The 13,801-nt window shown below is 33.6% G+C and overlaps 2 long non-coding RNA genes across 2 annotated transcripts; both read right to left on the bottom strand.

Annotated features, from left to right (window-relative positions):
- Positions 1-3,909: 3,909 nt before the first annotated feature.
- LOC127849608 (uncharacterized) lies at positions 3,910-6,745 on the bottom strand. Its single transcript, XR_008034950.1, has 3 exons — positions 6,460-6,745; positions 6,188-6,270; positions 3,910-5,149 (listed from the first exon to the last, which is right to left on the bottom strand). It is a non-coding gene; the product is annotated as an uncharacterized LOC127849608 (long non-coding RNA).
- Positions 6,746-7,227: 482 nt separating this feature from the next.
- On the bottom strand, positions 7,228-10,116 carry LOC127849598 (uncharacterized). The gene is made up of 4 exons (XR_008034945.1): positions 10,063-10,116; positions 7,985-8,085; positions 7,566-7,729; positions 7,228-7,409 (listed from the first exon to the last, which is right to left on the bottom strand). It is a non-coding gene; the product is annotated as an uncharacterized LOC127849598 (long non-coding RNA).
- Between the last annotated feature and the right edge of the window lie 3,685 nt (positions 10,117-13,801).

Below are 13,801 nucleotides of genomic sequence, written 5' to 3'. Positions count from 1 at the left end.
GTCGACTGAAGGACGGGAACCAGTCGTTTTTACCTGGATGAATTAATAATACTATGTATTTTACATTGTGTCACACCGGTCTTACTGACAATAACGTAGTGACGTCACCATTTATGTATAGAATGATGTATTTTAGTGTGATAAATGTACGGTGGCTTAGAGGTGACATTCACTTCTCTTTTTAAAACTGCTCTCCTCTTTTTTTCTTTTTCGTGGCCACGAGTTAGCTATGTCGTGGCCACGAGAATGAAAAAACAGGAGTGCAAAACTAAATAAAAGCGGCGTACAATTAAAAAAAGAGCGGTGCAGTAAATAAAGGCAGAGCGCATTAAATAAAAGAGGAGAGAATTTTCGTCATCTCGAGATCCCGAGTTAGTCAACATAAATATTTTCCTGTCCGTGCGTTGGTGGCTTTGTGTTTTGAGATCCCCGACTGTTTTTTTGCCTCTCTACCATACTGTTCGCAAACAAATGGCATTCTACAAGTAAACAAAATATGAATATAAATTCTCGACAATCATGATAATTTTGAGTAACATGAACGTCGTGATTTTCATATTTTAAGCGCACAAAACAGTATCAACCTTTGATCAACTTTTGTTATTTAGACTGACTTAAAATATGATTGACATTTATGTCAATCTTTCGATTCTCTAGTTTAGTCTGTATACCACACATAGCTTTTCAAAAATGTGTCTCACACATAGCATTATTACATTTTTACACACACTCCGAATCAGGTGTATTTGTGCAAACATACAATGTACATAGCTTCTCTATGAAGAATTACAATGCCCGCCCTATTTTTTGAAACCTTCGACAATATTATAATGAGCGTTTTTGTTGATTGAATAAAAAAAATATACCACATATAGCATTTCACTTCGTGTGTTTTCAAACACGCGATTGCACTTTTTTGGAAAACTACTTAATTAATGTTGCGCAAACTTAACAAAGTTGTGTATTTTGACAATGGCCGGGCACTCATCTTTGTTGTTTTTTTTATAAATGGTTTTGACTTAATGAAGAAATTATCAAAAACGTTACCTGAAGCGATGTTTTGTTGACTACCGATGGTCCCATACATAGCCGAAAAAGTCACGTGGTATAGATACCTTGGTGGTTGTGTACAAACATTTATCCCACGAGTGAAGAAAGGGTTACATGGCGAGGCTTGACGAGCCTTGTAAGACTTTCTGAGACGAGTCGGACAAATTTTGGTACTCAACCACACTGACATAGTATTCTATTTATCCTACAATATTTTTTTATTTAATGTATTCCTGATGCAATCATAATAGCAGTCTTTAATTGATAAAATAAAAGCAACACGAGATGTGTCTGTCAGAAACACAATACCCCCTACTGCGCCGCTTTGGTTTATTATTTTTTATCATTTGGCAGGTACAGATAAGTATCTCCCTTTAAAGCTTAGTACTTCCCTTCGATTTGTTTTTAAACCTTTTACCTTGATGAATGACCTTGACCTTTCACCACTCAAAATGTGCGGCTCCATGAGATACACATGCATGCCAAATATCAAGTTACTATCTTCAATATTGCAAAAATTATGACCAAGTTTAAAGTTTTGGGACAGACACACACACACACACACACACACGCAAACACACACGCACACACACACACACACACACACACATACTTGTAAAACCTTCCAACCGGGGAAATGTGTTCTAAACCTACCAACCGGGGACCACCATTTCCACATATTCTAGAAAGCTGAAAGTGATAAAGAACAGACAAGGTTCGAACCTAAAATACGATTTTGACATAAAAATTATGATAAATAGGGTAATAAATCAAAGAAAATTTTACATGCACAACGGGGAATTATGTGCGTACCAAATGAGGAACTGCGATGTGTGCCAACTGGGGAACGGTGTATACCAACAGGGGTACTAAGTGCGTACCAACTGTGGAACTTCAATGTGTACCAACAGGAGAATGGTGTATACCAACAGGGGAACTAAGTGCGTTCCAACTGTGGCACTTCAATGTGTTCCAACTGTGTACTATGTGCGTACCAACCGTGGAACTTTTATGTGTGCCAACAGGGGAATTGTGTTAACCAAGAGAGAAACTTAAGCGCGCTATCACCGTGGAACTTCAATAATGTCCAACGGGTAATTTGCGTTTACCAACAGGGGTAATTGTGTGTAACGTGGCGTGCACGTTCATGGATAATATTTAAGTTAGTACAAAAATTGAAAAGAATATGTATGAAACAATATTTAAATTAAATATGTTTATCATATGACCTTATATAAGTTATACAAAAATGCCTTATTTGATTGACTCAAATATTATTCACATCAAAATAAGCATAAGAGACAAAACGCAAATCAAGCAATACATTTATGACTTCATTAGCTATAAGCCGACTACAAGCATGCAAGTGCTGCATTATACCATAACAATCATGGTGCAATTAATCAACAAATGAATACAATTCGTTCTTAAAACTAAAAAAATAATGTTATTTTTTTCAGGCCACGCTATTTGTCAAACCGAATGAAGAAAAGGGGGAGGCGGCTTATTTGTTTAATTCCCTTTTTTCATCAGAAAAAAGCATTCACGATTTTCACGTACTATGAAGTTTTTTATCCTTAAAGTAGAACTGCCCATATGCATGTAGATTGAGTAGTGTAAATTTACTTTGTCCTTACTCTGACATTATAAAATAACTCATGCATTTAATCCCCTGAAACAGGTAAACATCAGATAATTCATTCACACGCATGACAACTTCCACTTAACTTAAATTGTCTTATATACATTTATTGCATTTTCAAAAATAATAAAATCTGTAACTTTAAACAATCATGAACGTTTCACAACGAATGTGGCGAGGCCTGAGAAACTAAATAGTTTAGTTAACTAGCAAAACGACTTGATAACAATGCATTTTGATGCGCCAGTGACTAAGTCTACGGCGGTAGGTCAATCTGAACAATGATCAGTATTTATTCTTATAATATATGTATTCCAATTCTACAACTGTGATACCATTACACATGTGCTGTCTTAAAAAAATACAGTATGTATGCACTTGTTTGAGTAGAGAATGCCAAAAACGGGTTAACGTTAATAATGAACTTACATTTAATTCTACCTGTCGAAATAACAGATTATATTTTAAGGAAAATAGTCACTGGCAATCGCTTTGTTTTCCCTTGCAAACCAAACACCTTTTTTAAGATTTGAATTCACGTATTTTGTTCAAACTACCTTTATGTAAACCAACTTATGTACCTAATTTTTGCATAAAATATAATAGAAAGAGTGTATTTTAAGCACTGAAAAGTTATGCCGATGCGTCATCCATATATTATTTGTTGAAAACAATATAAAAGTTATAATTAATGTTGTTATACACGTATAATCACCGCTGACTTTGACAGCATTATCATTATATAAAAACACTAATAATTAAATATGAACCAAAGCAAACACTTATCAAACACGTAGTTTAATATTATTTTAAATCACTTACATTATAGTATATATACTTACTGGGAGTGCACATGTGGATCAATTGTTAGACCCTTGTTGGTGCCAACTTGAAAATAATATGTACCAACAGGAAAATTATAACAGTGTGACTAAATTCTGAATATACAGCACCAACTCGAACAAGATCAATTTCGCATACATGTCAAAACACTTAATTACATTCAAGATGGCATATAACAAGGTTAACATAATGATTAATCACTTAAAACAACCGACATTACAGCATCATATCGCAAAGTGTATAAACATGATAAATTATTAGCTTTGTGCATGCATTTACATATCACATATACATATATGTTTCAAATATGTTTTGTTCTAGGTAATCTACATCTTGTTCAAGTGTGTGTATATGAAGAGTATTCAAAAAAACAAGTAAATAGCTTGTGTTAGAATGCATAAAAGAGGTCAGTCGCAAACGCGATAAATTGTTTTAACAATATCTTAGTCTGGGAAATTGGTATGTTAATTGATCTTTAACCATAAATGAGACAAAAACATAACTAAATCTGGCATCTTAGTATTTTTCATCGTCGTTGAATTATAAACTTCAATTAAAAACATGGGAAAAAATGCATAACTCCTCGCGAATTTTTGTAGATCAAGCAATTTTGATATGAAAAACATATAAACATACCAATTATATACACAAAGCAAATATGTGAATTGATAGCTAATGTGAATATCTACACGCAAAACAAATGAACAAAAATCTGTGTAGGAAATTATTGTAATATTTAACAACTATTTAATCAATTCTAGTGCGATATTTACGCAATAATTTACATTTTGGTAAATGTTTACTTTAAAATAACTATTAAGTACTCAACTGCAAGTCAGACACCTGTCATTCAAAACAAATTTTGTAAAATTGACAAAATATTCATTTGTATTCTTCATATTGTAACAGTAGTTTAGCAGTAGTTTTTTATGTTATTTACATTTATCTTATTACATCTAAAAGTGTTTGTTTGTTATGCTTGAACAAAACGTTTGTTTCAATTTATCCGACTGAATTTTTGTGTGCCTTCTCTGAACGTTTTTTATCATGTTTGCTATATTCATTCATATTCACCAAGTTTAGGGTAAAAGATAACTTGTAAAGTGAGTAACTCGTAGAAACTCGTAATAGAAAGTACAAAGAAACACTCTTTGGCCGAACTATATACCAATCCTAATTTGTTCGGCGATATGATTATGAACAAATATCGTTTTTGACTGAACCGTATTAATAAAACATTCAAATACAATAAGCACACATATATCGTTTTCGAAAAGAGTATATAGAACAAGAAAACACACAAAACACATGTGGCAACTTCATCCTTTAACGTATTTTCCTAAACGTGCATTATTTGTGTAATATTTTTTTAAGTTAAAAGTCCCCGTCGCTTTTTTGTTTCAATTAAATTTCTGCAAGAGTCTTTGACATTTTTCCAACTTCTGTTGTGAAGGTCATTCTCACTTTCAAAACATGCAAGTATTTCTTTTTTCCCTGGTAATTTACCGATTATCAAAAAACGATCTAAGTGTCTGTGAACAGCTCCTTTTTCGTTTTCACTCCATTGCTTTTTGGCTGCTTGTTTTGTTCTCCTGGTATTTGAAGTACCCTTTTCTGTACATGGATAATAAAACACCATATGACGTCGCTAACTGCCATGTGTAAGATATTCATATTAAATATATATACTTCAGTACAATTTTTCATAGCAAAATTACGACAAAAGCGTCCAGGTACTTACGGCACCTGATAATGTCATCGATGTCACACGACAAATTTGGAAACATTATTTTGCCTAATGAATCATACAATTACTTTTTTAAAGACTGGCTGACGTAGCATGTCATAAATAAAACCAGGTTGTTCCAAACATGTTATCAAAGTTCGAAAAAGTATACAATGAATATTTTTTACAGATACTAATAAGACAAAATGAATGCACGGTTAAATGAAAGGTATTGTACTTCTCTGGACAAATGTGTTGGAAGAAAAAAGAACTGGTGAACGGACTGTGGTTCACGGTAAATCCTGTATGTATTGTGCGGTGGTGGGTATAAAATGAACTATATTTTCTTACCCATGTCAGAATGTATCGTATAGTAAAATATCGAGTAGACGCTATTGTTTTTTTGTCGTTAAGATAAAATATCAACCAATGTCCATATGTAACACGCAAGTTAAATTTCCTAATGTCTCAGAGTTTCATACACAGTAATTGGCAGCGTATAAGTCTTATACTGAAAATTAAAATTAATGATATCACACTTCTTGGATAAGCGATAATTAACGTTTTTGTGATTATGATGAAGTCGATGTTTATAGACTACAGTGGTTAATAAACATGCTCACCAGTTTTATTGTAAATTCTAAATTCTGTGTGTATATGAAGATTGTGATAGACAAGTAGTTCATAGTCACTACAACTGGTAAACAATATTTTATTCTTTTAAAATTCGCATAACGTGTGCTATAACATGTTAATATAATGATCATCGACATACGTGTTCTGTTAAGCTCAAATACCAATTAGCATTACCCGGAATAAATATTGGCACAATATAATTTAAGGCAAAATTACGCCCATTTCACTGAAGACTAAACCAAACCAGAAAATACGCCTTAGTAGCTTCGACATAGTGAAATATTACAAACCGTCTCATCGACTTCTTTCGTGTCTACGGATGTTGTTTGTCCTGGTTCCTGGCTGTCCGTAGATATAGTAGTCATTGTGTTGCCTATTCAAAACAACAATAAAAAATGGTATAACATATAATTTAGTCAGAGTTAAAAAATTCGTTATTCATGAAACCATTTAGTACAACACATTGGCATTAATTCCTTGTACAACAATTACAATAATTTCATGATGGTCATAATATGATTTTAGGCATGTGTAGTAATAACAAAATCAATGTGAAAAACACCCTTTTTTGTTCCGTACATTTCTGAAAATGCAAAAAACAAATACACATTATCAGACAGAACGCATTTCAAGTAGAGCTTGACGACGTTCAATGATAAACCATTTTAATTCACGGCTAAAAGGTATTTAACCAGAAAATACGCCTTAGTAAGGCAAAATTACGCCCATTTCACTGAAGACAAAACCAACTAGAAAATACGCCTTAGTAGCTTCGACCTTGCGAAATATTACAAACCGTCTAATTGACTTCTTCCGTGTGTATGGATGTTGTTTGTCCTGGTTCCTGGCTGTCCGGAAATCTAGTAGCCATTGTGTTGCCTATTCAAAACAACAATAAAAATTGGTATTACACATAATCTAGTCAGTGTTAGAAAGTTCGTTAGTTATGAAACCATTAAGTACACCGCATTTGTATTAATGCATGTGTAGTAATAACAAAACACTGTGAAACATACCCATTTTTGCTCCGTGCCTTTCTGACAATTCAAATAACAAATACACATTATCAGACAGACCGCATTAAAGTAGAGCTTGACGATGTTCAATGATTAAACATTTTAATTCACGGCAAAAAGATATTTGAATATCTGTATTTAAAATGAATAACTAATGAATGAACATGAATGTAATCATAAAACTGATTGGCTATATTTATAAAATTAATAATTCAAAAGACATTTAAAGCTAATTTAAAATGTGATAAATATCAGTGATAAATCCATCACAGATGACATCTTTACAATAGAATGTACCTTTCTCCATGGAAGTGTTGGTACTCCATAATCATATCGGAGTTCCTCGCCAATTACAATGTCTCTGTCGGCGAAAGTGCATAGGTGGGGAGTTTGGTTGACTTCAACTATTTTCATTACACAAATTTGTTTTGCGTCTCCATTTTCGGCATCATTTATCATTTGACCCTCATGAAATATATCGTTGGTAGCGTCAATGCTGAATAAGACATTAAAATAAACACTTCTGGTGCTTCAAACTAAAATAACGCGCATGCCGTATTTAATTATTATGGTGAAACAACTAAAGATAATTCTTCTTCTAATGGCGTGAATTAAACGTTTGATGTGCAAAGTAAAGATAATTTGTAGTTACCATCAAGATTTGTCTCTGTATTTAAAAAAGTAAATGAAGCTGTCATGACCCTCCTTTTCATACTCCTTTTCTAATTGCCGTTTTGCTCGTGTTATCAGATCCCCTTTGTATTCGAGAAGAGAGTCTCCGTTTTTTAAAAGGCTTAGTGGCGAAGACTCCTTCGCCTGAAATATTTATATTTGTAGACATTTTATATTTATTATCATTTTGGTCATATAATTGAAGGCTAGATATAGGCGCCAATAATGTTTCATTCATAAATAATCAATAAATCTTTATGCTACTTCCATACTTCTGCCCAGTATTAAGTAACCCAATAGTCCATGTTTGTTTTCTTCTTTTTAATGGAAAGGGGCTGCGATGTTCTTTTATAATTGCTAAACGACTTTAAACATAACCATGTACACAAATATTTGTACCTATGACATCATTGACGGTTTTTACTTCAAAACCTGGTGGATCAACGTAATTCTGGCAGTACGTTCTTGCGAGATCAAGGGGACTTGGACCCTTTTGGCTACTAAATGTTAAAATGGAAATGTCAATGAGAACAACAACAAGAGCTGTCAGAAAACAGCGCGCTCGACTATTCAAGTGCTTGACAGTATAAAGTAAGCCACCATGGGTAAATTGTTCATATTCAATAAGGTCAATGTACTATAGTCATATTCTAACTGGAAGAGGACCATAACTGAAACATATTGATCCTATGTCAATGTCATGTAACTTGTGGATATGTGACTATGTCGTAATAAATAAGTTTAAACCAAACATATTGATCGCTTATGTTTTAAAGAAGTGGTATATTATAGACGATTCTGAGTTCAGGTTTCCACAAAACATATGTATTGAACATTTGTAAAGACATAAAACAAACTAATAAGATTGTATTTCAAGTTTGATAGCAATAGCTTGGGTGGGATGGTTGGACGGTCTTAAGAAAAAACGAATTGCTTTTTTTAACATGTTAAAAAAAATAAGGAAAACAAAAACATTTTTTTTGGGGGGGGGGCGGAGGATTTCTAGGGTGGGGCGTGTGGGATGGTTTGGGTGAAGTCCATTGTGGTGTTTCAGGTAAGTGTTGTTTTGTCAAAGTATGAATCAAATCTGATCCTAAATAAAGAAGTTATGGCAGTTTAATCAAAATTTATTAATTTAACCTTCAGATTCAATGTCAAAGGTCAAGGTAAAAATCAACTTGCCAGGTGCAGTATCCTCATGATAGTAAGAGGGTATTTGAAGTTTGAAAGCAATAGCCTTGATACTTTAGAAGTAAAGTCGATTTTAACACAAAATTTAACAAAATATTCAAAGTTACTAAGTGGAAGAAGGGCAATAATTCTTACAAAATGCTTGTAACAGTTGTCTGCTCTTGTTTATAGATTGGGGTCATGTTGGTCAAGAAGTATGCAAAATATGAAAGCAGTATGTCAAGGGACAATTAAAATATTTGAGGTGGTACGCAAATTTAAACAAATAATTATTAATAATATGCATATTCTAAGTGGAAAAAGGGGCCATAATTCTTACAAAATGTTGTTTACAGTAGTCTGCTCTTGTTTATAGATTGGGGTCCTGTTGGTAAAGAAGTATGCAAAATATGAAAGCAATGTGTCAAGGGACAAAGAAAATATTAAAGGTGGTACGCAAACTTTAACATAGAATAATCAATAATATGCATATTCTAAGTGAAAAAAGGGGCCATAATTCTTACAAAATGCTTTCTACAGTTGTCTGCTCTTGTTTATAGATTGGGGTCATGTTGGTAAAGAAGTATGCAAAATATGAAACCTTATGTCAAGGGACAAAGAAAACATTTGAGGTGTTACAAACACTTTAATAAAGATTTATCAATAATATGCATATTCTAAGTGGAAAAGGGGCCATACTTCTTACAAAATGCTTGTTACAGTTGTCTGCTCTTGTTTATCGATTGGGGTTATGTTGGTAAAGAAATATGCAAAATATAAAAGCAATATGTCAAGGGACATAGACAGTATTTGCGGTGGTACGTAAACTTTAACAAAGATTTATCAATAATAGGCATATTTTAAGTGGGAAAAGGGGCCATAATTCTTACAAAATGCTTGTTACAGTTGTCTGCTCTTGTTTATAGATTGGGGTCATGTTGGTAAAGAAGTATGCTAAATATAAAAGCAATATGTCAAGTGACATAGACAATATTTGAGGTGGTACGCAAACTTTAACATTCCAACGCTCACGCTCACGCTGACGCTCACGCTAACGCCGACGCCGGAGTGAGTAGGATAGCTCCACTATATATATATAACTAACGAAAAACTGCCTAGAGCTCTACTTTGTTTAACGTAATTTATAAAATATATTCGTGAAATATGTACCGTAAAACAAGCTTTGTAATCAAATGATATTTATATAAATCGATCTTTAGAATTCGTCTTCCAGTATTACTTTAACGTTTACATAAAAACGCTTTGTAATAGTAATTGAAAGTTGTAAACATAATTAAAAATCTTACCTTAGTTTAATGCGTTTGTTCGCTCGAAACTCCATTTTTCCAACTTACTTTCACTAAATGATATAAATACCGAATGTATGCTTTTTAAACAGCGCAACCGGGGAACTGTTATTAGCCTGGATACACACTCGATTGTAATTTAGTAAAGATTTGTGTATATTTTGTGCATGCCACAAACCCACTAATCGGGGAAGGCGTTGGATTTCTAATTTAAATTGACAGTTTGGTATTCCATACACGTAGAATAGAGATTTTCGCCTAAAACCAACCGGGGAATTCCCCGGTTGGTAGGTGTTCCCCGGTTTGTTGGTGTGTATTCATACGATTTTCCCCGGTTGGTAGGTTTTACAAACTCACGCACGCACGCACGCGCGCGCGCGCACACACACACACACACACACACACACAATGACAGACAGGACAAAAACATTATTCACCCGAGCTTTCGACCCCAGGGCGTAAAAACACAAAATTAACTGAATCTAACATTGCGTAGTAATATTAATTGTGATCTTTCCCGTTTACGGAACTCGCAATAGTCCTTAAGAATTCCACGCAAAGAAAAGTAACGAGACAAAATATCGCTATATACGCCTCGATTCAAATTTAATCAGCGTTCCAAATGTTACAAACTCAAGTAGAACACAGGCGGTTTTGTTCAAACTACAATTCTTGTTTCACAACTGTAAAATACCGAAAACAAAAATGGCTGCCATTTTGAAATTTACCATTGAAATGTGTAGACAGCTACGTGAAGCATGATTCAGCATTTATCCCCGCCGATATTGTTTATTTAAGTCTATAAACAATTCTTCGTTTTACACACTTTTTACTTACTGACTTAAACAAGTAAAACATCCACTGGTTATTGTTCTACTCACCGAAGTTGTGTAATAACCATGTTTATTTTCGTAAAGTTCAATTTGCTTCCATGACGAGTTCAAATTCTGAACACATTTCTTCATCGCCATCCATCTTTTCCATTTTAAAGCACTGGGTGTAAGCAGGCAATTCTTTATGGATAGACATTCTTTGATCGACGGACAAAGGACCGACGTATTCATCAAAGAAATTACCCTGTTCACTCAACATCGATTTCCTTCGGAAAGTTAAAGAACAATTCACTGACACTTTTCTTAAATTTAATCAATCAATTATTCAACAAAACACCGCGTTATTCGAGTACATTCGACATTTTAACAAAATCGAAAATGTAGTCTCACCAGTTTCATTCCAGTTTTATATCCCAACACTGTTATTCACATTCATAATATTTTATTAAATAATCCATCGTAGACACACACACTCGTTTACTCGTTAAACGACTGCGTACCGAATGACCTGAATGACGCAATCAAGTGATTTCGTCATCTGTGTAGTAAAATATGGTCTTGCGAATTCAAACAGTGTCAGTCTACCACGCGAAAGACCCTAGTTCAATCCCTCGTTGGATCCATTTGTTTTCAAGTTAAATCGTCTACAATATAAAGAAGTGAAAATTCAGCTGCTGGAGCAGTATTGAATTTTCATTAAAAACAATTAGTTGGTCCTTTACAAGGTTTCTTAAAAAATAATAAAAACACAATACCGCCACCAGCCTCTGAAGGCTGAAAAAATAACAACATCGAAGATATGTACGGGGATACACGCTACTGCATCCACGCAGCACACATCAAACTGTTGTGCAATGCAATATAAAGAAGTGAAACTCCAGCTGCTGGAGCAGTATTGAATTTTCATTAAAAACAATTAGTTGGTCCTTTACAAGGTTTCTTAAAAAATAATAAAAACACAATACCGCCACCAGCCTCTGAAGGCTGAAAATATAACAACATCGAAGATATGTACGGGGATACACGCTACTGCATCCACGCAGCACACATCAAACTGTTGTGCAATGCAATATAAAGAAGTGAAACTCCAGCTGCTGGAGCAGTATTGAATTTTTATTAAAAACAATTAGTTGGTCCTTTACAAGGTTTCATAAAAAATAATAAAAACACAATACCGCCACCAGCCTCTGAAGGCTGAAAATATAACAACATCGAAGATATGTACGGGGATACACGCTACTGCATCCACGCAGCACACTTCAAACTGTTGTGCAATGCAATATAAAGAAGTGAAACTCCAGCTAAAGTCTTAACTGCATTTTGCCTTTAACCAGGGGTGAAAGGCCAAAAAGGTAGTCCCTATGTACATGTTCTAAAAATAACTGTGGGATAAAGCTATGTGTAAGATAAACCTTATCTTTTCTGTATGGGTCCTTTTATGTTCAATAAAATCATTTAGCTGAAAGAAAAAAACCTGTTCATTCATGCTAAAATTGATTTTAAAGTGATTTTATTCCAAGTAAATTACCCTGTCTGATTAACATTTCCTCTGATTATATAAAGTTGAATGACAAATCAATTTTTCTGCAATAAATTCATTCGTTTAAATGAAATAATGGCAAACATGTGAAGAACATCCAATCAAACTTAGTTTTTATAATATTTATAATATTATTATTTTTTATTTATTATATGCATGGACATTACATATGCAACCTTGGGTCACGTAATTCGAAGGGATTACAATTCATACACAAGTCCGATGAAGTGTTCATTTAGATTTTATTCTGCTAATTAACAAGTCCTTAAATATTCAAATAAATAAGATACATTCAGTAACTTTCGAGATCGTTAAATATTGAAGTCCAATAATTAAAATTACGGCGGGCGGCATGACCCTTACGGGCCTGCTCCGCGATTCACAAGCTAATTTCAAAATGCGTTGAACTGAAGTACATAAACACATGGCCATTTTTATATTTAAAACCACAAATCTACGTGGCTACTAAATATAATACTGTGCGACCCACTACATATGTATATAAATCCTGTTATTAATATTATTATATTTTTACATAAAAACTGACATTTTCTTGTTCGAAGTCAAAACTTATCTACATAACTAATGTCGATTTCCCAACCATTTATATATTATCATATGATGACTATGTATAAATGAATAAATGTTTGGTGACAATAACAGGTGATTTTAACATGCTTTCAATAAATTTAATTCTGTTCTTTAATACAAGTCGAAACTAAACAACTGTGGCTTTCTATTATGGTCAAATTTGTAATTATTATCTAAACTATTCATTAATAAATGTAAGGACCTCTCATTTCGTTGTTTATATCAACTGTGAAAGTCTTATGTATGCAACCTTAAAGGCTTATGTTGAGTGAAGTCTTAAATTGTTAAATTTTCCCCTGATGGACATCTTTTCACTTTAGCATATGTTTACTTCGTAATTCGATACTGTCTAACTTTTCTTAAATTCTTATGATAGAACTTTGCAATCGTGATACATCGGCTATCTCGGATTCCTCCGTAAGATAGGCCTCGTGGCTAACGGTCGCCATATTGCCTTGTATTACTACTTTACTACCCAAAAGGTTGTCAGTCTATTGTTATGAGGCTGTATACGATGCGCGTTGAACTAGCGCCAAACTTTTTACCGAAACTTTGATATTAATAGCACTATTAACGTTCATTTGTGTTGCATTTTGACCTATTATCCAAGCGATTTACTTTTCCATTATTATTTAATCACCCTATCATCCAATTTTTAAGATGAAATTACGGTGTTTACAAAACCAACCAAACCGAAAGTGAAACTGGATGCATTACGTTTCGCGATGTAAACATTAAATATTTGTTCAGTTTGAGGAAGCGAATCAATAATAGA

Source organism: Dreissena polymorpha, chromosome 1 (assembly GCF_020536995.1).
Source record: "Dreissena polymorpha isolate Duluth1 chromosome 1, UMN_Dpol_1.0, whole genome shotgun sequence".
NCBI classification, from domain to species: Eukaryota; Metazoa; Mollusca; class Bivalvia; order Myida; family Dreissenidae; genus Dreissena; species Dreissena polymorpha.
Note: the sequence above shows the minus strand (reverse complement) of the source record. Positions and strands in the feature narration are given on the sequence as shown.